This window comes from Staurois parvus, unplaced genomic scaffold, assembly GCF_062004578.1.
Source record: "Staurois parvus isolate SC_StPar_1 unplaced genomic scaffold, SC_StPar_1.0 ptg003245l, whole genome shotgun sequence".
NCBI classification, from domain to species: domain Eukaryota; kingdom Metazoa; phylum Chordata; class Amphibia; order Anura; family Ranidae; genus Staurois; species Staurois parvus.
In genome coordinates this window covers 50,599-77,468 of record NW_028321041.1, presented here as the reverse complement: position 1 = coordinate 77,468, position 26,870 = coordinate 50,599, and the positions used below count along the sequence as shown (strand labels likewise).

At 46.7% G+C, this 26,870-nt stretch overlaps 1 long non-coding RNA gene across 1 annotated transcript; it reads left to right on the top strand.

The window, feature by feature from the left end:
- The first annotated feature begins 2,397 nt into the window (after positions 1-2,397).
- Positions 2,398-23,851, top strand: LOC149428433 (uncharacterized). The gene is made up of 2 exons (XR_016310733.1): positions 2,398-2,587; positions 14,388-23,851. It is a non-coding gene; the product is annotated as an uncharacterized LOC149428433 (long non-coding RNA).
- Positions 23,852-26,870: the final 3,019 nt, after the last annotated feature.

Genomic DNA, 26,870 nt, shown 5'->3' with positions numbered 1-26,870 from the left:
CCTCCTCTCCCCACCATCTTTATCCCCCAACCCTCCATCCCTTTCTTTCTCTCTCCTCCATCTTTATCCCCCAACCCTCCATCCCTCTCTTCCTCTCTCCTCCATCTTTATCCCCCAACCCTCCATCCCTCTCTTCCTCTCTCCTCCATCTTTATCCCCCAACCCTCCATCTCTCTCTTCCTCTCTCCTCCATTTCTTGTTCTATCACCTCCTCTCCTCTCCATCTTTATCCTTTTTTCTCCATCCAACTCTGTCCTCCTCTCCTGTCCATCTTTATCCCTCTCCTCCCTCCATCTATTCATCTTGCTTCTCCTCTTTCCTCCATTTTTATCCTTCTCCTCCCTCCATTCCTCTCTTCCTCTACCCTCCATATTTATCCTTCTCCTCCCTCCATCTCTCCCCTCTTATCCCCTCCATCTTTATCCTTCTCCTTCCATCTCTCTCCTCCTCTTCCCTCCATCTATATCCTTCTCTTCCCTCCATCTCTCTCCTCCTCTCCCCTCCATCTTTATCCTTCTCCTCCCTCCATCTCTCCCCTCCACTTTATCCTTCTCCCCTTTCATCTCTTTCCTCTTATCACCTCATCTCTCTCCTCCTTTCCCCTCCATCTTTATCCTTCTCCCCCCTCATTTCTCTCCTCCTATCCCCTCCATCTTTATCCTTCTCCTCCCTCCATCTTTATCCTTCTCCTCCCTCCATCTTTATCCTTCTCCTCCCTCCATCTTTATCCTTCTCCTCCCTCCATCTCTCTCTTCCTATCCCCTCCAGCTTTATCCTTCTCCTCCCTCCATCTCTCCCCTCTTAACCCCTCCATCTTTCTCTCCCCCCATCTCCATCTCTCTCTCTCCATCTCTCTCTCCCTCCCCCTCCCCCTCTCTCTCTCTCCCCTCTCTCTCTCCCCCCCTCTCTCTCTCCCCTCTCTCTCTCTCCCCCCTCTCTCTCTCTCTCCCCCCTCTCTCTCTCTCCCCCCTCTCTCTCTCTCCCCCCTCTCTCTCTCTCCCCCCTCTCTCTCTCCCCCCCCTCTCTCTCTCCCCCCCCTCTCTCTCTCCCCCCCTCTCTCCCTCCCCCCCTCTCTCCTCCCCCCCTCTCTCTCCTCCCCCTCTCTCTCCTCCCCCCTCTCCCTCCCCTCTCCCTCCCCTCTCCCTCCCCTCTCTCTCTCCCCCCTCTCTCTCTCCCTCCCCCTCTCCCCCCTCTCTCTCCCCTCTTCTTTCTCCCCCCTCTTTCCCTGTCTCTCCCCCCTCTCCCTCCCTGTCTCTCTCCGCGTCTCTCTCTCTTTCCTTGTCTATCCCCCCTCTCTCTCTCCCTCTCTCTCTTTCTCCATCTTTCTCTCTCTCTCTCCCCTCCCTCCCTGTCTCTCTCCGTGTGTCTCTCCCTCTCCCTCTCCCCCCCCTCTCTCTCTCTCCCTCTCCCCCCTCTCCCCCTCTCTCCCTCTCTCTCTTTCTCCATCTCTCTTTCTCTCTCTCCCATCCCCCATGCTCTCCAGTTCTTTTTCTTTCTCCTTTTTGTCTTTTGTGTGTGTTGCTGTCACCCAATGTCTCTCGTCTGCAGCTGGCTTCAGAGTATTCTGCCTGTGATAACATGTAATTAGTTGTGTCTGTAATTAGTGCCTTGTTCAGTGCGGGACGTGCGTGTTTAACCAGTGCCTTCAAGAAATGTAACCGTTTCATGTCTACATTTACGTGTCCGTTTGTCAGGTGACATATTTATCATGGCTGATTACACGCCGGTTTCATATAGGAGTTGTGTACATCTAACCATAAATGACACAAGTGCCTTTTCCTTCATCTGTAACCACCATGACAGACTGAAGGAACCTGCAAACTTCTTTTTTTCTTATGTTCTCTATATCCAGCGGTATCACCTAAGAGCCCATTCACACTTGTGCGACTTTTCATGAGAAATTGGGATCCAAAGTCGCATGACAAGTCGCACCCCATGATTCCCAATGAGTACCATTCATATCTGTGCAAATTCAAGTCACAGCTCCTTGAAAGTAGTTCCTGCACTGCTTTGGTTCGACTTTCATGCCGCTTGAGGACCATAGACTTCAGTGTAAACCCTCCACAGATGCATGAAAGTCACACCTAAATGATATACATGCGACTTGTGTGCGACTTTGTACAGCACAAACCATTAACCTTGGTTAAAGCCAAAGTCACACTCATCCAAATTCGCATCAAAGTCATGTCAAAGTTGCACTGTAAAGTCACAATGAAAATCGCACGATTTTGAAGTTGCACAAGTGTGATTGAAGCCTAATCTAACAACTTTTGATCATGTGACATCTGTGGATCCACATATAAGTTATATTACACAGCAGTGACATCACCGATCGAGGTTATATTATACAGAAGTGACATCATCTCTCTCTCTCTCTCTCTCTCTCTCTCCAGGCTCAGGAGATTCGCAGGAATGCTACGGCCTTCCTACCTCTGATCAGCCAGCTTCTTGCCAGTGTCCCACGTCAGATGCTTCTCCTCCTGAAAACCAATGACCTGCTGCGTGGGATTGAGACGGCCCTGCACACACGGACGAGTTTCAACTCTTTCCTCAGCATGTCCCGTTGCTGCGTTCGAGCTCTTTCCAGGTAAGTCATCCTTTCCATCAGCCAATCACAGTGTTCGATCTCACTGACGCTGCTCCACTTCCTCATCCCTCCACCCTCCATTGGCACTCATCCTCCTCATAGAGGGGCAGTGAGCGGGTACGAGTTGCAGAACTGAGGAAGAACTTTGTATTGCTACTCCTGGTGAGGCATCTGTCAGCCTTACAGAGCATAGGGAGGTCCCATACTGACTTCTATGGCCTCTCCTGTGTCCTGTGTGTATCAGCCCCATCATCCTCAGTCTGCAGATAAGAAATACACGTATCTAAGGTGCCATCTCAGGCCTGGATCACATCTGAATGCCAAGTGCCGCCACCTATAGAAAGTGTATATATTCTACTCTGTTATCAAAGCAAGTAAGGAATTTGGCATCAAAATATCAACCTTCCTCTTAGAAAAACTATTGTTTTTATTATTATACATTTATATAGCTCTGACATATACTGCAGTGCTGTACAGAGAACACTGAGCCAGTCACATCAGTCTGTGCACTAGAGGAGCTTACACTCTAAGTGTGTCCCACCACAGTCACACTATTAAACATTTATAGAGCTCTGACATATACCGCAGTGCTGTAGAGCAGTGGTCTCCAAACTGCGGCCCTGGGGCCAGATGTGGCCCTTTGTTTGCTTGTATCCAGCCCTCAGGGCACTATTTCATTCACTGATGCCAACAATGGGGCACAATTATTCCCAATGATACCAGTAATGGGGCCCACTGACACCAATGATGGGGCATAATTTCCCCCCCGTGACAACAATGATGGGGCACTATTCAGTCATATGACACCAATCATAGGGTGCAATTTCCCTCAATGACACCAACAATGGGACCCAATGACACCATTGATGGGGCACAATTCTTCTGACATCACTGGTGTGGCACAATTCCTCTAACATAACTGATGGGGCACAATTGCTTCCACTGACGCCAAAGATGGGTCATTGTTTTTCCCCACTGACTTCGGGACCTTTTCTATTGCCAATGGCCATAGTCCGGTCCCCTAAAGTCTGAAGGACCATAAACTGGCCGTTTGCCTAAAAAAGTTTGGGGACCCCCTCTGTAGAGAGAACACTGAGCCAATCAGTCTCGGCACCAGAGGAGCCTACACTCTAAAACCCTCCCAGTCATACATTATATTATTATACTTTTATATAGCGCTGACATATACCACAGTGCTGTACAGAGAACACTGAGTCTTTCACTTCATTCTCTGCACCAGAGGAGCTTACACTCTAATGTCCCACCACAGTCACACACTATTGTAATTATACTTTTTACTGTATATAGCTTTGACATATTATGCAGTTTTGTACAGAGACCATAGGCCAGTCACATCAATCTCTGCACCACAGGAGGTTGCATTCTAATGTGCCACCACAGTCACATGCTATTATTATTATACCTTCATATAGCTCTGACATGTTCCAAAGCAATGTACAGAGAACACTGAACCAGTCACATCAGTCTCTGTACCAGAGGAGCTTACACTCTGCACCAGAGAGGTTGTGCTGCAGTTGCTCTCCCTCTCCAGACACGAGGGGGCCAGGCCTGCTCGCCTGGCCCCAGAAACATGGCCTCTTCTGGGCTAGGCTCAGACCATGCTCCCCCTGAGGGACCCAGCTTGCCTTCCCATACTTCACCAGCACCTGAAGACCTTAGCTGTGGCCCTAAAAGTGGGGAATCCCTCCCTGTCTTCAGAGAGCGGGTTGCTGATTATCTGGTGAGAATCGCAAAGGAGGAGGAAAAGTTGGTGAGTCTGAAAACTGACTACAAGAAGAAGAAAGTTCTCCATGATAAGTCATGGAGCAGCAAGAGGCAGAGCATGAAGCCGGAGATGAAGGGTTTGGAGGTCGCCATTAAGAAGCAGCAGAATCTGGTAAAGACGCTGAAGGAGAAGAGCGGAGCTTTTAGAGAAAAGTTCAGGAATGAGGAAAGGTTCCGGAAGATGAAAGGAGACTCCGGTAAGGATTCAGCATCGGCGGTGGCAGTACGGGTGGAGAGTGAGGAGGGGGTCCTGGATGCTGCCCCTGGTATCCCATCCACCTCAGGATCTGCTTCCCTGGAGGAAATGTTGGCCTCTGCATACCTCCCTCCACAGCAAGCTGGAGGAACAGCACAGGAGGTAAAGGAACATGGCGGAGGGCTGCTAAAGTACATTGAGGAATTGGAGTCTTTCCTAATTGGAAGAACCTTCCGCTTTTCTGAGGACTCTGAGGATGAAGATGACGGTGAGGACTCTGTACCTGGTCCTGTAAAGGAGAAAAAAACAGAAAAGCCGCGCTTTATTAAAAGTGACAGTTTGGACTCCAACATGGACAGCCATGTGCACTGCAGTGTTTTGGAGGGAAATCCTCCTGTGTGTGCACAGAGCTCTGCAGGGAAGATGGCTGCTGTGCCTGCAGGACTGCACTCTGCTGGGACTGTGGACTCTGATACCAGGAACCCTGGGACTGTGGACTCTGCTGGGGGGAAGGTAAAGGGGGGATCTGAGACTATTGTTGGACAATCCCTGCTGATGGCTGCAAATGCAGCAGAAAATGGTGGGAGGGAAAATGTCAGCAGCACTCTGAAAGGTGTTGCTGAAACCCAGGGGAGAGTGACCAGGAGTGGAAGACTTTTACCTAAGAGGAGTATGTTGGGGGAGGGGGAGACGGGAGCATCTGGTGTGAGTGGGTCTGCTGGGAGTAGTAGTGCCACGAGTGAAAGGAAACCTATGGATGATAAGAGTGCTTGCAATGCTGGAAAGGGGAATGCCTGTGTGTTGGTGGATGGAGTGACTGCTGCCTCTGATGGTGGTTTGCAGAGCGGGGGCTCTGAGGTTCCTGCAACCAATGGGCAGGGTGCAGCTTTAAGGTCCACTACAACTAATGCTGCAAATAAGACCTATGCTGGGGCTCTGACTGGGAGGAGGGGGTCACATCATGTTGTCAGCTCTGGGGGGAGGTCTGCTGCAGGTCTGCCATCTGCACCCCTGTCCTTCAGGAGGAGGAATTTGGTGCAGCTCAGATGGGAAGGTGGGGGTGCTCCCCCGGTCAGGAAGTTGGTGGTGGACAGGATTTTGGAGATGGGGTTTAGGGCGGATGACATCTTCGCCTTTATCAGCCCTGTAGGATCCTATGACTATGGCCTGTCCTTTGTGCGCCCCGAGTCTCTGGATATATTCTGGGAGAAGTATGAACACATGTATAAGGGTCTGCCGGAGTGGAAGAGACTCGTCCCAAAGGTTGTCTCACGCCAACCTCTAGTGAAGACGGTCACCATTCTAGTACGGAATGAGTCAATTCCTCCGGGTGACTTGGCTGTCTGGCTGAGGAGATTTGGGGAGCTACTGACCCCCCTGAAGAAGATTGTGGATGAGAGAGGGATATGGACTGGTGGGTGGTCGGTGCAGATGAGGTTGTATGTGTGTGGGAATGTGGTCCAGCATCTGCCCTCCTCAGCCTTCATTGGGAAGGACAGGATTGTGGTGTTCTACCCTGGACAGCCCAAGCTCTGCAATAAGTGCGGTTCTCGGGGTCACTTGGCCTCCTCATGTCCAGAGATGAAGTGCTCTCTATGTCAGGATCTGGGGCATCTGGCTAGGGATTGTAACATCATTAGGTGCAATCTGTGTGATAAGGTTGGCCATTCGTACAACCGGTGCCCTGAGGCCATGCACAACCAGTCAGCTTTGGTGGAAGAGTTTTTTCGTCTGGACATGGAGGAGGCAGAGGAGAGGGAGGCTGTGCCAGGGGTCCCCAATGTCTCTGTCCCTGTGGTCCCAGTGTCTGATGGTCCCTCTAATGTGTCATCTCCTTGTGTTGTGCCCCCTGAGTCAGTGTCCATGGATGTTGTGTCTGATCCTCCTGTGTCAGTTTCCCCAGAGGTAGTGGGGGCTGTGGAGGGAGCTGGACCAAAGTGTATGGTTGCACCGACCCCCGCTCCCCAGCGTCTGAGGGTCAGAGGGCGTGAGGCGCTGGGGGATGGAGTGAATGATGGTGGGGGTGTTGTGGTGAAGGTTGGGGGGACTGCTGTTGTGAGTGGAGAGAGTAGGGTGGATGATGTTGTGGGTGATAAGGGAAGGGGAGGGGGCTTTGCGGTCCGGTTTATCAAATGATGATATGGAGTGGTTGGAGGCAAAAAGGAAGTCTGGGAAGAAGAAGCGGAAGAAAGATGTGCCTGTACCTGACCCTGGGAGGGTGGAGGTGTCAAACACTTTTGATGTGTTATCTGAGGTGGAGGATGAGGGATCTTCAGGTGATGAGTCTCTGGTTTCCATGGAGGAGGAATCACAGAGGACTATGAAGCGTGTAGGGTCTCCAAGTAGGGAGGGGGGTAAGCAGGCTAAGAAACGGGTACCTCGATCATCCTGATGGCGGTTCCCACTTCTTTGAAGGTGGCGACCATTAATGTCGCCAGCATAAAATCAGTAAGCGCTCGTAACATGGCCTTATTTTTGCTCAGCAGGTTTGATGCTGACATTTTCTTTTTGCAAGAGACCAGGTTGTCCAGTTTGGGGGATGTTCATATGGTGAACAAGGAGTGGAGGCGCGGCCCCTCCTTCTGGTCTCTTGCGGCCGAGCTTTACACTGGAGTTGCGGTACTTTTTTCCGGCATGGTAACCTGTCGGCGGATTATTGAGGTAGAAATGGGGAGATGCATGGTCTTAGAAGTCTCCATGGGGGGGCAGGACCTGCGTCTGATTAACATCTATGGGCCCCAGACAAAATGGGACAGGAAATGCCTCTTCATGAAGATCAAGCCTTTCCTTTTTACAGCCCAGCAAGTTGTCTTCGGTGGTGACTTTAACACCATCACTAGGACTAAGGACAGGAGAGGGACCGGAGTCAGGCTGGACTGTGACGGGTTTTTTTTAAACAAAATAGCTAGAGAGGCAGGTCTGGTTGATGTGCACATTCATTGCTGCCCAGACGACACGGGATTCACTTTTCAGCGAGGTTCTAGTCAGAGTAGAATAGATAGGTTTTTTTTAAAGGGGAACTCCGCCTTCTCGGCACCAGTGTGTCAGGCGGTGGAGTTTTCCGATCACTGTATTCTGTCTGTGACTCTGAGTGGCCCCGATACACCACCTAAGGGGAGGGGTACCTGGAAGCTGAATTCGGCACTCCTGGACGATGAGAAGGTGAGTCAATCCTTTGAGGATTTTTTTCAGGCACAGGTATCAATCATGGACGTTTGCAGCAGTAAGTCAGAGTGGTGGGAGTTTACAAAACGAAGGATCGTTGGGTTTTTCAAGGCCATAGGAAGAAATAAACAGCTTGATAAGTATGTCACCTACCAGCGTCTGCGGAGGAAACTCGATCGGCTTGTCTCGAATAATGGAGATCCAGAAGCGATCTCTGAGGTTAAACTCTTGCTCAGGCAGTGTCAATATGACAGGCATGCCTCTTTGGTTCTGGAAAGGGATTATGGGAAATATCACTCGCCCGACCCTTACCAGAACTGCAAACAAGGTAGAGCAGTTAAGTCATTTGTAGGCCTGGTTGACAGTACGGGTTCCCTGACAAAGTCCAAGTCAGGGATCCTGGAAACCTCCAGGTCATATTATGCTGACCTCCTGGGTAGGAGGGACCTCGATCGGGCGAGCATGTTGGGTTTTCTGGACTCTACTCCAGGACTGGGAAATGGCAGTTCTCTTGTGAGTTTGACAGAGGACATCACGGCAGATGAGGTGGTGAAAGCTATTGATCAGCTTGCCATGAAGAAGTCGCCTGGGCCAGACGGATTGACAGCCGAGTTTTATAAGCACTTCAAGGTGACTCTGGCCCCATATTTGGTGGAGGTTTTTAATGGCTGTCTGAGAGAGGGTTCACTCTCTCCCTCCATGCGACAATCTGCAGTGATTCTTCTGTCAAAGGGTAAGGATTCCTCGAGAATTGAGAATTGGCGGCCTATTAGCCTTCTCAATGTTGATAGGAAGATATTGGCAAAAAATATTTTCTGGCGTTTATCGTCTGTTGCGGGCAATTTACTTTCTCGCCATCAGCACTGTTCAGTTCATGGTAGAAGCACTTTTTCAGCGGTGTTAGCTGTCCGGGAGGCCCTGGAGCGGTGCAGAGCTGCAGGCTGGGGAAAGTTCCTGCTGGCATTGGATCAGGCCAAAGCTTTTGATCAAGTCAATCATGAGTACCTATGGCTGCTTCTTGGCAAGTATGGCCTGGAGGGGGGCTTTATCGATTGGCTAAAGACCTTATACAGAGGGGCTGAAAGCTTCATGCTTGTGAATGGTTGGATTGGACGGCCCTTTGAGGTTGGCTCAGGTGTGCGTCAGGGGTGTCCTTTGAGTCCTCTGCTATATGCGTTTGTAATCGATCCCTTCATTCGGAGGTTAGAGAGCGGACCGTTGTGTGGAGTTCCTTTGGGCATTCCTGGGGAGCCCCCTCTGAGGGTCGTGGCCTATGCTGATGACGTGTCTGTTTTCATCTCCGGGACGCAGGAGGCGGAGGAGGTGGTCTCGGTGATGGAACAGTATGCTGAGGCATCTGGCTCAAAGATCAATCAGGATAAGAGTGAGGTTTTCTGGATGGGAGAGGAAGGCGAAGGCTTTACCCTTCCGGACACCTTCCCAGAGCCCCAGCAGGAAATTAAAGTTTTAGGCATCAGATTTGGTCCCGGTGATTACGGCCTTGCAAATTGGGTAAGCAGGCTACAAGATGCCGATGCCAAGGTGGCCAGCTGGAAGGATTGGAAACTCTCTTACAGGGAAAGGATTGACCTGATTAAAACTTACCTGATCCCGGTATTTCTGTATGTCAGCTTTGTCTGTGTTTTGCCAGTGTCTCTCTATGCGAGGATCTACAGTTGTTTCTTCCAGCTGTTATGGGGGCACAAACTGAACCTCATTAAGAGGTCTGTAACCTACCTTCCCAGGCGGATGGGTGGCCTAGGTATGGTCAACCCAGTGGTTTTCTTTTCTCTGATGTTTTTGAAACATAATTTTGGTAGCATGCTGGCGGAGGAACCGCCTGGGTGGGTTGGTATTTTTCAGTCCTGGTTTAGGCCTTTTCTACGGAGCTGGGAGAATGGTGGGCCAGTGAAAAGCCTGAGGGTCCAACATGGTAAGCTCCCGGCTTATGTTGCCCCATGCCTGAAAATGCTTCGGCAATGGCGAGTGACGGCGGAGGAAATTAAATCTCTTCCTAGGAAGGCCCTGGAGAGGAGGGTTGTTGAATCTGCCTTTAGCGAGCCATTGGCCTTGAGGGATTGCCCAGGCCCGGTTATGAGGGAGGGTCTGCGTTTGATGAATCTGGAGAGAATCCCTTTAAAGTTTCGGGATTTGGCCTGGCTCTTGTTCCATGGCAGACTCTATGTGAAGGGCAACCTGAAGCATCGCTCTGCGGAGAACCGTGGTTGTCCAAGAGTGGAGTGTGATGGAGTGGAGGAGACGATGGACCATTTCTTGCTTCAGTGCCCCTTCAATATAGAAGTCTACAAGCGGGTGGGTGCGGCTCTGGGGATCCCTTTCCTTTCCCGCTTGAGTTACGCGGAGTGGTCTTACGGAGCCTTTCAGACTCACCGGGACTTTGATTTTGAGACACTTTTTCTAGTTAGCTTAGTAGTCTTACCACACGTGGAATGCACGGTGTCAGGTTTCCATTCGCAAAAAAGTCCTTCCTGTCGAGGTGGTGGTGAACAACATTCTGGGTGAGGTTGGGAAGATTCGGGGTCTTGAGAAGGACAGGTGGCGGCCGGGAGCCTGGACAAAGGTGTGGAGGAATGTCAGGTCTCCGTAGCTGCTATCTGTCAGTCTCTGGGGGCGTGGCTTCTCTTTCTGTCCTTTCACGTCCCCTAGATTTTGTAACATCAGAATTTTGAAGAAAGGCTGCATGCATGGGATGAATGCATGGGATGAATGCATGGGATGAATGCATGGGATGAATGCATGGGATGAATGCATGGGATGAATGCATGGGATGAATGCATGGGATGAATGCATGGGATGAATGTATGGGATGAATGTGTGGGATCAATGTATGGGATGAATGCATGGGATGAATGTTTTCATCGTTTCTTAGCCTGAGGGGGTGTTTAGGTGACGGTTAGGATTTGTTATTGTTTTGCTGAATTAAGCTGGTTTTGTTTAATTATATATATTTTATTCTGTATATATGTAAATATGATTTTTATGATGTTTTTTGTTTGCAAGATTTTAATAAACAAAAAATTTACACTCTAATGTCTTCATAGCCTTCACACCATCATCATTATAATTACACATTTATATAGCCCTTATATATTCTGTTTCACTGTACAGAGAACACTGAGGCAGTCACATCAGTCCCTGTACCAGAAGAGCTTACACTCTAATGTCCCCACCACAGTCACACACTATTATTATTATATATTTATATAGCTCTGACATATACCGCAGTGCTGTACAGATATCACTGAGCCAGTCACACCAGTCTCTGTACCAGAGGAGCTTACACTCAGAGGTGTGGAGGAATGTCAGGTCCCCGTAGCTGCTGTTTCAGTCTCTGGGGGCGTGGCCTCTCTTTCTGTCCTTTCATGTCCCCTAGATTTTTGTAAGATCAGATTTTTGGAAAAAGGCTGCATGTATGGGATAAAATGTTTAATAATTTCTTCGCCTGAGGGGGGGGGGGGTTAGGTGAAGGTTGGGTTGTGTTTTGCATAATTTAATACGTTTTCGGATAATGAAATGTTTCTTATATATAGTTCTATTTATGTTATTTTCAGAAGAAAAGACGTTTTCTTTTCTGGTATTTGCTGATGTAAGCTTGTTTGGTTTTGGTTATATATATATATATATATATATATAGATAGATAGATAGATAGATAGATATTCATTTTTATTTTTTGTATATATGTAAATATGCTTTTATTAATAAGCTGTTTGTTTTCAAGATTTTAAATAAACAAAAAATGTACACTTTACTGTTGTTCCACAGTCACAGACTATTATTATTCATTCATATAGCTCTAACATAATATTCCATAGTGCTGTACAGAGAACACTGAGCCAGTCACAGCAGTCCCTGTACCAGAGGGTAGAGTAAAGTTTTGGGATTTGGCCTGGCTCTCTTTCCATGGCAGACTCTATGTGAAAGTCAACCTGAAGCATCGCTCTGAGGAGAACCGTGGTTGTCCAAGAGTGGAGTGCGGTGGGGTGGAGGAGACGATGGACCATTTCTTGCTTCAGTGCCCCTTCAATATAGAAGTCTACAAGCGGGTGGGTGCGGCTCTGGGGCTCCCTTTCCTTTCCCGCTTGAGTTACGCAGAGCGGTCTTACGGAGCCTTTCAGACTCTCCGGGACTTTGATTTTGAGACACTTTTTCTAGTTACCTTAGTAGTCCGTTGTGGAATGCACGATGTCAGGTTTACATTCACACAAAAAGTCCTTCCTGTCGAGGTGGTGGTGCACAACATTCTGGGTGAGGTTGGGAAGATTTGGGGTCTTGAGAAGGACAGGCGGCGACTGGCAGCCTGCAAAAGGCTTGGAGGAATGTCTGGTCCCCGTAGCTGCTGTCTGTCAGTCTCTGGGGGCGTGGCTTCTCTTTCTGTCCTTTCACATCCCCTAGATTTTTGAAAATAGGCTGCATGCATGGGATCAATGTTGAATCATTTCTTAGCCTGAGGGGGGGTTTAGCTGACGGTCGGGTTTGTTAAGATGCAATATAAAGATAATAATATTAAAATATGATTGGTTCTGTATTTTTCTGGCAAAAAAGCTGTTTGTTTTCTTTGCTGAAGTAAGCTTTTTTTTATTTATATATACAGTCAGGTCCATAAATATTGGGACATCGACACAATTCTAACATTTTTGGCTCTATACACCACCACAATGGATTTGAAATGAAACGAACAAGATGTGCTTTAACTGCAGACTGTCAGCTTTAATGTGAGGGTATTTACATCCAAATCAGGTGAACGGTGTAGGAATAACAACAGTTTGCATATGTTCCTCCAACTTGTTAAGGGACCAAAAGTAATGGGACAGAATAATAATCATAAATCAAACTTTCACTTTTTAATACTTGGTTGCAAATCCTTTGCAGTCAATTACAGCCTGAAGTCTGGAACGCATAGACATCACCAGACGCTGGGTTTCATCCCTGGTGATGCTCTGCCAGGCCTCTACTGCAACTGTCTTCAGTTCCTGCTTCTTCTTGGGGCATTTTCCCTTCAGTTTTGTCTTCAGCAAGTGAAATGCATGCTCAGTCGGATTCAGGTCAGGTGATTGACTTGGCCATTGCATAACATTCCACCTCTTTCCTTTAAAAAACTCTTTGGTTGCTTTTGCAGTATGCTTTGGGTCATTGTCCATCTGCACTGTGAAGCGTCCAATGAGTTGTGAAGCATTTGGCTGAATATGAGCAGATAATATTCCCGAAACACTTCAGAATTCATCCGGCTGCTTTTGTCAGCAGTCACATCATCAATAAATACAAGAGAACCAGTTCCATTGGCAGCCATACATGCCCACGCCATGACACTACCACCACCATGCTTCACTGATGAGGTGGTATGCTTAGGATCATGAGCAGTTCCTTTCCTTCTCCATACTCTTCTCTTCCCATCACTCTGGTACAAGTTGATCTCGGTCTCATCTGTCCATAGGATGTTGTTCCAGAACTGTGAAGGCTTTTTTAGATGTCGTTTGGCAAACTCTAATCTGTTCTTCCTGTTTTTGAGGCTCACCAATGGTTTACATCTTGTGGTGAACCCTCTGTATTCACTCTGGTGAAGTCTTCTCTTGATTGTTGACTTTCACACACATACACCTACCTCCTGGAGAGTGTTCTTGATCTGGCCAACTGTTGTGAAGGGTGTTTTCTTCACTAGGGAAAGAATTCTTTGGTCATCCACCCCAGTTGTTTTCCGTGGTCTTCCTGGTCTTTTGGTGTTGCTGAGCTCACCGGTGCGTTCCTTCTTTTTAAGAATGTTCCAAACAGTTGTTTTGGCCACGCTTAATGTTTTTGCTATCTCTCTGATGGGTTTGTTTTGTTTTTTCAGTCTAATGATGGCTTGCTTCACTGATAGTGACAGCTCTTTGGATCTCATCTTGAGAGTTGACAGCAACAGATTCCAAATGCAAATAGCACACTTGAAATTAACTTTGGACCTTTATCTGCTCATTGTAATTGGGATAATGAGGGAATAACACACACCTGGCCATGTAACAGCTGAGAAGCCAATTGTCCCATTACTTTTGGTCCCTTAACAAGTGGGAGGCACATATGCAAACTGTTGTAATTCCTACACCGTTCACCTGATTTGGATGTACATACCCTCAAATTAAAGCTGACAGTCTGAAGTTAAAGCACATCTTGTTTGTTTCATTTCAAATCCATTGTGGTGGTGTATAGAGCCAAAAATGTTAGAATTGTGTCGATGTCCCAATATTTATGGACCTGACTGTATATATAGAGAGAGAGAGAGAGAGATTTTTTTCTGTATATATGTAAATATGTTTTTTATTATGTTGTTTGTAAGACTTTTAATAAACAAAAATTTACACTCTAATGTCCCACCACAGTCACACACTATTATTATTATTATTATACATTCATATAGCTCTGACATATTCCATAGTGCTGTACAGAGAACACTGAGCCAGTCACATCAATCCCTGTGCCAGAGGAGCTTACACTCTAATGTTCTTCCACAGTCACACACTATTATTATTATACATTTATATAGCTCTGACCTATTCCGTAGCGTTGTACAGAGAACACTCAGCCAGTCCCATCAGACTTCTCTCATTGTCGGTCCCTCCTCTCCTTGTTCATTGAACTTGTATTTTATCTCTCCTCTGCAGACATCGGAAGTCCTCGGCCTCTTCTCTCTGGTCCTATACTCACATCTGCATCTCAGAGTCCGTGGATCTGGCCCAACTTCAGCTCTATGAGATTTTCCTCTATGCTCAGTCTACCTGTGTGGGGCGGTGGCTGTCCCGTCTCATACGCTGGATATCCCATACTGTATACTGAGGAGCAGTGATGTCTGCATTGAACTGTGGAATTTAGGAGAGGGACAGTAGGCAGCTGCAACAGCGATGGGTCCAGTGGGGGGGGCGGTTGGGGGAGCAACGTGGTGTTTCTCTTCTGCTGCATTCTGTTCATCAGAGAAATGAGGTATTGAGGCTTAGAAGCTGCACAAACCCGACTGCATCTAGTCCTGTGTATATCACAGAACCTTTAGGACCCGGATCTGTATGTACTCCGTCAAATGGAGCAATAGAAACTGTCAGTGATGCTCGAATTCCTGGAAATATAATGAAGATTGGGGAGAGGTACGCGGATCTGATCTTCCAGTCTGTATACAGAGGTGGGAATTTAAATCCGATGTCGCACTGTTCAGACATATATACAAATGGGCGCATTGATATCCCCCAACACCAAAACCAAAGTAGCAGCTTTATTCCACGGTGCAAAATTCTACTGTCTGCATCCAGCAAATAGTCTGTCACATGTGCATCTGGCGATTAGTGCGTCACGATCTGTGTCTGGTGAATTTGATGTCATTATCTGCTCCTGGACAATTCTGGTTATAGAAGGCTCCCAAAGGGTGTAGTAGACACTCTTCAAAGTTGTGTTGCGCCACGACAGATGTCAGTGTGGGCCGCGGATTCCTGTACCTGTTGGAGACGGGGAAGTACATATTTTCTCATGGAGACTAGCAATGTGGCTGGAGTGGACAATCCCCAGTACAGCTCCCTGCCCACCCCGCAGGAGCAGGCACAGAGGCCAAGGAGTTGATCTGTGGGGTAGGTGGAGCCTGATAGGGATTCCAAGAGAGACCCCCATCAGGTCCTCTTCACTTGTGATTTCCAGCTGACAGCAGTGGGCCAATTATATAGCCACTAGACAGCCCAATAGCAGCAATGGAATCCATCCACTGTCTTCCACCGTCAGTACCAACGGAGGTGGATCTAATCTCTAAGCATCCCTATCAGGCATCTTTGGTTGCTAGGGTGTTGGCAGCATGCATCCTAGTAACCAATGGCGCTGTACATCCTATCAAACAATAAAGCTGTGGGGGCAACAGCAGTGTGTGAATTATATAGCCAATAGACAGCCCAAAACCAGCAATGGAATCCATCCACTGTCTTCCACCATCAAAACCAATGGAGGTGGATCTAATCTCTAAGCATTCCCATCAGGCATCTGTGGTTGCTAGCATGTTGCCAGCATGCCTCCTAGAAACTAATGATGCTATGCAACCAATCAACTTGTGGGAGTGACAGCAACATGCAAATTACATAGCCACTAGAGAGCCCAATAGCGGCAATGGAATCCACCCACTGTCATCCGCTGTCAATACCAATAGAGGCGACCCTGATCGGGAACTAATCTCTCAGCATCCCTATCAGGCATTTTTGGTTACTAAGATGTTGGCAGTATGTGTCCTTGTAACCAATCATGCTGTGCATCCTAGCAACCAATAAAGCTGTAGGGGTAATAGCAGTGTGTGAATTATATAGCCATTGGACAGCCCAATAGCAACAATGGAATCCATCCACTGTCTTCCACCGTCAGTACCAATTAAGGTGGATCTAATCACTAAGCATCCCCATCAGACATCTTGGTTGCTAGGATGTTGCCAGCATGCCTCCTAGAAACTAACTGATGCTGTGCATCCTAGCAACCAATAAACTTGTGGGAGTGACAACAACATGCAAATTACATAGCCACTAGACAGCCCAATAGTGGCAATGGAATCCGCCCACTGTCATCCGCTGTCAATACCAATAGAGGTGGCTCTGATCGGGAACTAATCTCTCAGCATCCCTATCGGGATCTTTGGTTGCTAAGATGTTGGCAGTATGCGTCTTAGTAACCAATGACGCTATGCATCCCAGCAACCAATAAAGCGGTGGGGGCAACAGCAGTGTGTGAATTATATAGCTATTGGACAGCCCAATAGCCGCAATGGAATCCATCCACTGTCTTCCACCGTCAATATCAACAGAGGTGGATCTGATGGGGAACTAATCTCAGCATCCCTATCTGACATCTTTGGTTGCTAGGATGCTGGCAGCATGCGTCCTAACACCTAATGATGCTATGCATCCTAGCAACCAATAACGTTGTGAGGGCAACAGCAGTGTGTGAATTATATAGCCACTAGACAGCCCTATAGAGGCAGTGGAATCTGCTCACTGTGAGACACAATGGAGGCGGACTTGTTGGGGAAGGAATCTCTCAACATTTCTCTCGGGCATCTTTGGTTGCAAGGATGCTGGCAGTATGTGTCCTAGCAACTAATTATACTATGCGTCCTAGCAACCAGTTACGCTGTGGAGGCGACAGCATCCTAGCAACTAGTGACAGATGGTAGTGGTTAGGGGGAGTTGGGTGGTGCATGTAAAAGGCTGGCCTTTTTTTTTTTTTTTTTTGCATCTTAAGTACCTTCAGTTTTGTTATCCACAAACTGGCTGCAATTCTGTTTGGCTATGTCTCAGCCATGGGAAAACATTGTGAAAGTGGCATAAATAAGAACTACTTACATCTGTTGCACGTGTCGGAACTGTTAAAGTGTTACTAAACCCACAACAGTACAATCAGTCTGTAGATGCAGTAAAGTATGCTTGTTATACTCACTGTGGAACCTAAGGGGTTAACCCTCTGCATTGTGTAAAAAGGCTGTTTGATCCTGTCTTCTCTGATCCTCCCCTTCCAGTGCCCCCCTTAACTCCTGATGAGGTATATTGTGTGGAGTCACCCTGCACATGCTCAGTTTGGTGTATATTGCTAGAGAGTTTTTTTTTTCTTTGGGAGAGTGCATGTGATCAGCACAGGACCAATCAGCATTGTCCAGACAGAGGTCAGGGGTTCTGCATCCTCCTAAAACAAAATGAAAATCCTCCAATAAGCGTTAACGTGCTCTGCTGGACACTGATAGAAGTCACAAGACTGCTCTAACTGCTGATCAGAAAAGGTACTTAGCAGTTTATATTTACTAAACCAATTGCATTTCTATGTTCTGTGTACTGTGGGAGACCAGATATAGTGAATGCGGGGTCCGGGGAGAGCGGATATGGTGAATGTGGGGTCCGGGGAGAGCGGATATGGTGAATGCGGGGTCCTGGGAGACCGGATATGTTGAATGCGGGGTCCGGGGAGAGCGGATATGGTGAATGCGGGGTCCGGGGAGAGCGGATATGGTGAATGCGGGGTCCGGGGAGAGCGGATATGGTGAATGCGGGGTCCGGGGAGAGCGGATTTGGTGAATGCGGGGTCCGGGGAGAGCGGATTTGGTGAATGCGGGGTCCGGGGAGAGCGGATATAGTGAATGCAGGGTCCGGGGAGAGCGGATATAGTGAATGCGGGGTTCTAGGTTTAGTAACACTTTAAAGAAGAATTGAAGAAATGAATATTTACTATTATTAGTAAATGATTATGAACTCTTAAGATGATAATCTGATGCTATTTTATGTCGATTTCACCTGGCTGCATAGACTGTCAGGCCCGCATTTCCTGTCTAGGGGACCAGACAGTGCTGCTCTATGTGCAGTTGGGTGACCGGTCCCCCTACCTGCCCCCTGTAGTTCAAGCTTCGTTAACTATGATGTCAGCACATCAGTGGGTGGGCCTAATAACATTAAACTGTCTTCTGCCTGCCAGGTTCCACCCTGTCCTGCCCGACACTTACCTCCTGTCACTTATCTTTTCAGCTCAGCATCCAGTCACAATGGAACAGTATGGAGCTCGGAGGTCACCCCCCATGATACTGCCCTGACAGGTTGGCTTATAGCCTACTAACTCATGCTGTATGTGGGCTGAAGTCATGGGAAATGTTGTTCTGCCCCGCTTTCTAAGTACACAAGGAGGTGACGTGGGGAGCTCTGCAGAATCTGCCTCTTGGCGGCCTGGGGTCAGTGACCAGGGTGGACTGACAACTCATGGGGCCCCCAGGCAATAGGGGATCATGGGGCCCCTGTGTCCTTGCCCAAATTCAAAAAAGCCTATGAAAAAGGTACCAGAGGCATCTCATGGGGCCCCCTACTGCCCCCGTGCCCTCGGGCAGTGCCTGAGTTTCCAAATGGTCAGTCAGTTTCCAAATGGTCAGGACAGCATGTATACATTGCAGATTACTGTACCCTGGAAGAGGAAGTGCGGGGGGCTAGACATGCTTCCACATTGTGCCCCAGGTTCACACCTAAGCATTTTCCGCAACGTTTTGCAGAAACGCACTACAGTCCATTTCACATGATTTCCTATGGGACACGTTCACATCTTCGCGGTTTCACCCGGTGCGGTTTTTGGAAAGTCGGGGACTTTTTTGAATGCAAAAAGTTGCATTTTTGGTTCTATAGACCTCAATGGAAATGCTGCAGAAAAGCAAGTAGTGCGTTTTTGATGCGTTTTTGTGTTTTTAAATCTGCGTAACAGCAAGAAAAATAAAAAAACTTTAAAAAACGCATCAAAACGCACTGCAGAATTGTTTCAAACTCAACCTGCATAGGTGTGAACCTGGCCTTACTGCCAAAACGTAATTGAACAATCTGAAACCAGAAGCTGATTGGCTGCCATGCACAGCTGCAACAGATTCGGTGTGCTCCAGTTTTAGTAAATCTCCCCTTTGGCATTGGACTTGCATGGAGCACGGCAGAGTTTCTGGGTGGACTGAACTCATGTGATCTGTGGTCTATGTAGTTGTCTGCAGTGATTGTGGAGGTGCAATTATTGCAATGTTTGGAGCAGGGGCGGACTGACAACTCATGGGGCCCCCGGGGAATAGAGGATCATGGGGCCCCTGTGTCCTTGCCCAAATTCAAAAAAGCCTATGAAAAAGGTACCAGGGGCATCTCATGGGGCCCCCTACTGACCCCAGGCCCTCGGGCAGTGCCCGAGTTTCCAAATGGTCAGTCCACCCCTGGTTGGGAGGACTGAGACCTTTTTCGATCCTTTTCCTGATGCACTGGCCAGACGTGACCCTTACCCCGAGTGCACAGGTTACCTGTGATAGCCTCAATGACAGTGAATGTGTTATTATGTCTTGGTTGTTGGGGGATATTAATGAGGCTCCCTGAACACAGGAGGGGCATTTAATTACGCTAGTAATGTTAGCTGTGTAAAGTCACGTTAAAAACATGAGTTTTCAGTGTTTTTGCATTAGCGTTTAGTGGCTTTGTGCCGTGTTTTTTCTCGTTTGAATTTTTTTGCAGTTTTTGGATCCTTTTTATTGGACCCAAAAAGCCGGTTTCCCACGTTTTACCACGTTTTTCAGTGTTACAGCATTTTTACAGCTAAAAACTCCTCTAGAAGCCCACTAGTTCTGTTTTTTTTTTTCTAGCCACACAACATTGATTCCAGTCTGTGTGTATGAACACATAGGATAACATGCTGGGGGGTTTACTGGATGTAGAAAAAAACGCCAAAAGCCAAAAACAGCTGCTGTAAAAGCATCCCGTGTGTATATGGCTCCATACACATGGGGGGGGGGGGGGGACGTTTTTGTAACACTGGTAACGTTAGCTGTGTAAAATCACATTAAAAACTAGAGGGTTTTTTTTGGACAAATTCTCTTTTATTGAATAGTTTGGGTTCAAAAATAATACAAAACAAAGCCTGGCTTAGAACCAAGACACAGCAAAAAGAAAAAAAACAAAAAGGAAAACAGAAAATAACTCATACACAAGAACCAAACAATAGGCAGCTTCACCAAAAAATTCCCAGGATATATACCCAGCAGTGAAGAAACTTGAGTTTTTTTGCATTAGCGTTTTGCCACGTTTTTAGCGTATTATTTTACCCAAAAAAAAATTTATTTTTGGCCAAAAAAATAAAAAAAAACTCTGGTTTGGGTCTTTTTTATTGTGTTTTGCTGCATTTTTTTCCCTGTTAGAGCATTTTTACAGCTAAATAACTCCTCTAGAAACCCACCATTTCTGGGGGGGTTTTCCAGCCCAAAAAAAGTTGATTCCAGTCTATGTGTCTATGGACACCTAGGATAACATGCTGGGGGGTTTACTGGCTGTAGAAAAAAAAACGCCAAAAGCAAAAAACAGCTGCTGTAAAAATATCTGGTGTCCCCACATTAACGCTGGTAACATTAGCTGTGTAAAGTCACTTTAAAAACGTGAGTTTTTTAGCGTTTTTGCATTAGCGTTTAGCAGCATTTTTTCATGTTTGCGTTTTTTAGCGGTTTTTAGCATTTTTGCATTAGCGTTTAGCAGCATTTTTTCATGTTTGCGTTTTTTAGCGGTTTTTAGCATTTTTGCATTAGCGTTTAGTGGCATTTTGCCATGTTTTTTCAAGTTTGCATTTTTTAGTGGTTTTTAGCAGGGTTTTTTTTACTCCCTCCCCCCAAGTTTTTGGGGGTCAAAAAATGTCCAAAAATGCCAGTTGGCCGCAATGTACCGCATTTTGCAGCGTTACAGCATTTTTACAGCTAAAAAAACTCCTATAAAAGCCTATAAAAAGGGTTTACTGGCTGTAGAAAAAAAAAAGTCAAAAGCAAAAAACACACTGTGTGTATATGGCTCCATACACACGGGGGGGGGGGGGGAACGTTTTAATAACCCTGGTAAGGTTAGCTCTGTAAAGTCACATTACACACTAGAGGGTTTTTTTTGTGTTTTTTTTTTTTTTTTTACAAATTCTCTTTTATTATACAGTATGGGTTCAGAAATAATCCAAAACAAAGCCAGTCTTAGAACCAAAACACCGCAAAAAGAAAAAAAACAAAAAGGAAAACAGGATATAACTTATACACAACAACAACCAAACAACAATAGGCAACTTCACCAAAAAATTCCCAGGACATATACCCAGCAGTGAAGAAACTTGAGGTTTTTTGCATTAGCGGTTGGCCACGTTTTTTAGCGTATTATTTTACCCCCAAAAAAATAAAAAAAACTGCGTTTTTACCGTATTTTGCTGCATTTTTTTCACTGTTAGGGCATTTTTACAGCTGAATAACTCCTCTAGAAACACACTATTTCTGGGGGGTTTTTTTCCAGCCAAAAAACGTTGATTCCAGTCTATGTGTGTACGGACACATAGGATAACATGCTGGGGGGTTTACTAGCTGTAGAAAAAAAACCGCCAAAAGCAAAAAACAGCCGCTATAAAAACGTCCCGTGTGCATATGGCTCCATTCATTAACGCTGGTAACATTAGCTGCGTAAAGTCACATTAAAAACGTGAGTTTTTTAGCGTTTTTGCATTAGCGTTTAGCAGCATTTTTTTCATGTTTGCATTTTTTTAGCATCTTTTTTACCCCCAAAAAATGTTCATTTTTGGCTAAAAAAAACACCGGTTTGCAGCATTTTTACCATGTTTTGCCGCATTTTTTGCCGCTAGAGCATTTTTACAGCTAAAAAAAACTCCTCTAGAAGCCCACTAGTTCTGGGTTTTTTCCAGCCAATAAACGTTGATTCCAGTCTGTGTGTATGGTCCAGGGGCGTACTGACCATTTGGAAACTCGGGCACTGGCCGAGGGCCCGGGGTCAGTAGGGAGCCCCATGAGATGCCCCTGGTACCTTTTTCTTAGGCTTTTTTGAGTTTGGGCAAGGACACAGGGGCCCCATGATCCCCTATTGCCGGGGGCCCCTTGAGTTGTCGGTCCGCCCCTGGTATGGACACAGAGGATAACATGCCGGGGGGTTTGCTGGCTGTAGAAAAAATGTCAAAAGCCAAAAACAGCCGCTGTAAAAACGTCCCGTGTGCGTGAGGACTGAGATGCATCTCGCTTTTCCCATACATGGAGGTGGCAGTATGGGGCTGCGCCTGAACAGGTCACCCCTAGAATGAAACCTCCCCTCTTTGCGTTTTTTTGTCTCATTTGCTTCATTGATAGAGTTATCTGGGCGTGGTCTGGAACTGCGCCCAGGTGGCTGTAAAGCGCCATTTCCTTTCCATGTAATCTGCCAGATGTTTTTTTTTTTCATACAGAGGCCAATCATCGGCGATCGCATCCAGCCTTTCAGCAGTTTCCTTATGGTAACAGAAGGTGGCGCTATGGCTGCGACTCCTCATTGTCATCCTCACATGTTATTATTGTGTAATCCTCACTACACGCTGTAATGACATCCAGCCGGAGTGACGCCCAACCACTGCGCAATTTCTTCCCTGCTCCGCGCCGTGACCTGATCGTCAGCTCTTGTGGCCAGAATCCTACTTCTGTTAGCCCCTCTTCTATATAGATGTGACGGCGCTGAAGGAATCATTATTTATTTATTCCTTTATCATCGATATCACGGAACATGCAAGGAACGGCCATTTTATTCAATGTTTTTATAATGCGTGCTAACAAGGTTGAGGGGGCCTTGTCCTCAAGAGCTAACACTCTAAAGGGGCAGCACAGGGGCTAAATGGTTAGCACTTCTGCCTGGCAGTACTAGGGTCGTTGGTTTGAATCCCAACCATGGCACCACCTGCCTGGAGTTTGCATGTTCTCCCTGTGACTGCGTGGTTTTCCCTCTGGGTACTCCGGTTTCCTCCCACACTCCAAAGACATGCTGGTAGGTTAATTGGACCTGTCTAAATTGTCCCTAGTATGTGTATGTATGAATGTGAGTTATGGGACCTTAGATTGTACACCCCTTGAGGGTTAGGGACCTTAGATTGGATGCCCCTTGAGGGTTAGGGACCTTAGATTGTACGCCCCTTGAGGGTTAGGGACTTTAGATTGTACGCCCCTTGAGGGTTAGGGACCTTAGATTGTACACCCCTTGAGGGTTAGGGACCAGGGGCGGACTGACCATTTGGAAACTCGGGCACTGCCCGAGGGCCCGGGGTCAGTAGGTGGCCCCATGAGATGCCCCTGGTACCTTTTTCATAGGCTTTTTTGATTTTAGGCAAGGACACAGGGGCCCCATGATTTCCTATTGCCCGGGGGCCCCATGAGTTGCCAGTCCGCCCCTGTTAGGGACCTTAGATTGTACGCCCCTTGAGGGTTAGGGACTGATGTGAATGTACAATATATATGTAAAGTGCTGCGTAAATTGATGGCGCTATATAAGTACCTGAAATAAATAATAATCTGATGCTTCCGGCGCTCTGCGGCTTTACTGCGTCAATGCTGGAAGGGCAGAGGCCAAAGCAGGGCGTGACATTACAATTTCTATGTGGTTCCCTTCAACGGTGTTGGTGACTTTGGGTATATTTTCCACAAATGGCGGTTCTGTCCTTTTGGAAAATGCATTTTTTTTTTCAGCTGTGTCACCAAAAAAAGTATATGAAATGATTTCTCCTCTCCTCATCTCCTACAACCACCCCTGGTCTGTGTGATTGATCCTGAATCCAGGTGAAATTAAAGCAATTTTTTACTTTATGACTCGTCTAATTCATACTAGAGTCTTCATCAGGACAAAGTGTGGGGGGGGGGGGCAGTGGCCATGCGCCCTGGGCACCATGTTGAGGGGGAGCGCTGGTGAAGTAGCTGCTTGTGCCGTTCCTCACTGACAGCCTCATACATGTTACAATCTGACTATACAATCTTTGCAAAGTCAATTTACCAAAACTATGAGGTTCCACCGATCAATTTGTATCCAATCCAGCCGGCCCTTGCCCTACATATTTGCTGGTCGATCTAAAAGACATCGTACAATCCGATTGGACCTTGTGTGATGCGCTTTACACTTCTCTCTGGTTATAAGATGATGAAGCACTTTAGAGTAACATGAAGCAGAAATATTGGAATCTCTCCAAAGAGGACCATTGTCGTTGAGCTCCTCCTGCATATTGGTGGGCAGGCAACCTCTGCTTAGGTGATGTCAAGTCACCAGCAATGCAGACTTACATTTCACACATTTATTGTATAAATAATGTTGCAGAGGTCAGAAATAACCAATGTTTCGGGTCGCACAAACTCCCTTCCTCAAGGCCACATGGGCCAAGCATCAGCCAGAGAATCCGCCATTGTCAGGTACTGGTAACACTGCGCTTTATGTTACTCTACGGCCCTTTTCGCATCTTGCGACTTGTGATTATAAGTAGAATTTCTGCGATTCTACCCGCGGACTCAAATCTCAGCAGAACGCACGACACGCTTTTGGGTGCCATTATTCTTTAATAGTACCCCAAATGTGATGCGATTTTGCTGCTATCCCAAATCACAGCAGAATGTGCGACACACTTTTGGGTGCCATTATTCTTTAATAGTACCCCAAACATGATGCAATTCTGCCTGCAATCCCAAATCTCAGCAGAACACGCGACACACTTTTGGATGCCAATATTCTTTAATAGTACCCCAAATGTGATGCGATTCTTCCCGCAATCCCAAATCTTAGTAGAACAGACGATACGCTTTTGGATGCCATTTTTCTTTAGTAGCACCCCAACCATGATGTGATTCTGCCCACGATCCCAAATTGCAGCAGAACCTGCGACATGATTTTGGATGCCAATATTCTTTAATAGTACCCCAAACGTGATGCGATTTTTCCTGCGATCATGTTGGGGCACTAAAATTCATAGTTACATAGTTAGTCTGGCTGAAAACAGACAAAAGTCCATCCAGTTCAACCATAGAAAAAAAAAAAGTTATAATCCTACACCCACAGTTGATCCAGAAGAAGGCAAAATTTGAGTTTTAAAAATGCGCTACGCTTGTTGCCCTAAAAGCAGGAGCGACTTTTCGGGTGACAAACGCTCATAAGGCAGCCCTATGTGCGATGTGTGAAAATCGCATGCAGATCGCTCAACTGAAATCAGGAGCAGGAACACATGTTCTTGCTATGTGACAGTGTGATTGCTGCTTAAAAAGGAATCGGTGTCTGTGTTTGAATTCCTGCATAATGGTGGGCAGGCAGCTTGGGCATAGAAGATCAGAAGTCACCAGCACATTCATTGTAGAAACCGCGTTGCAGAAGTCAGATATAGCCAGCATTTCATGGCCTTGTCATGGTGACATAGTGACTAACACACACATATACACCCTAGTGTACCCGAGCACCAATCCTCACCCATGATGTCATAATGATGTCATAGTCCTGCCAAAAAGCTATAGGGAACATAAAAAAGAAATGGCAGGGGCGGACTGATCATTTGGAAACTCGGGCACTGCCTTAGGGCCCGGGGTCAGTAGGGGGCCCCATGAGATGCCCCTGGTACCTTTTTCATAGGCTTTTTTGAGTTTGGGCAAGGACACAGGGGCCCCATGACAGGGACAGGGGCACCCTCAATAAAAAATTCCAAAATAAGTACCTGATAAATATAAGGACATGATCAGCCCCAAGTCACCCTGCTGTTGCCTGGGATAGATTCTGGCCCAAGCATCAATCTGATAGCGAATCTACTGCGATCTCGCAATTGATGGGCAACGGCTCTTTTGTTACTCTAAAAAGGATCATTGCCTTTGAGTTCCTCCTGCATAATGGTGGGCAGGCACCTTGTATTATATAGGAGTGACATCACCGCTCTCCAGATATAGGATATATTATACAGGAGTGATATCACCGCTCTCCAGATATAAGATATATTATACAGAGTGACATCACCGCTCTCCAGATATGTTATATTATACAGGAGTGACATCACCGCTCTCCAGATATGTTATATTATACAGGAGTGACATCACCGCTCTCCAGATATGTTATATTATACAGGAGTGACATCACCGCTCTCCAGATATGGTATATTATACAGAGTGACATCACCGCCCTCCAGATATAAGGTATATTATACAGGAGAGACATCACCGCCCTCCAGATATAAGGTATATTATACAGGAGTGACATCACCGCCCTCCAGATATAAGGTATATTATACAGGAGTGACATCACCGCCCTCCAGATATAAGGTATATTATACAGGAGTGACATCACCGCTCTCCAGATATAAGATATATTATACAGGAGTGACATCACCGCCCTCCAGATATAAGATATATTATACAGGAGTGACATCACCGCCCTCCAGATATAAGATATATTATACAGAGTGACATCACCGCTCTCCAGATATAAGGTATATTATACGGGAGTGACATCACCGCTCCCCAGATATAAGATATATTATACGGGAGTGACATCACCGCTCTCCAGATATAAGGTATATTATACGGGAGTGACATCACCGCTCTCCAGATATAAGATATATCATACGGGAGTGACATCACCGCCCTCCAGATATAAGATATATTATACGGGAGTGACATCACCGCTCTCCAGATATAAGATATATTATAGAGGAGTGACATCACCGCTCTCCAGATATAAGGTATATTATACGGGAGTGACATCACCGCTCTCCAGATATAAGATATACAGGAGTGACATCACCGCTCTCCAGATATAAGATATATTATAGAGGAGTGACATCACCGCTCTCCAGATATAAGATATATC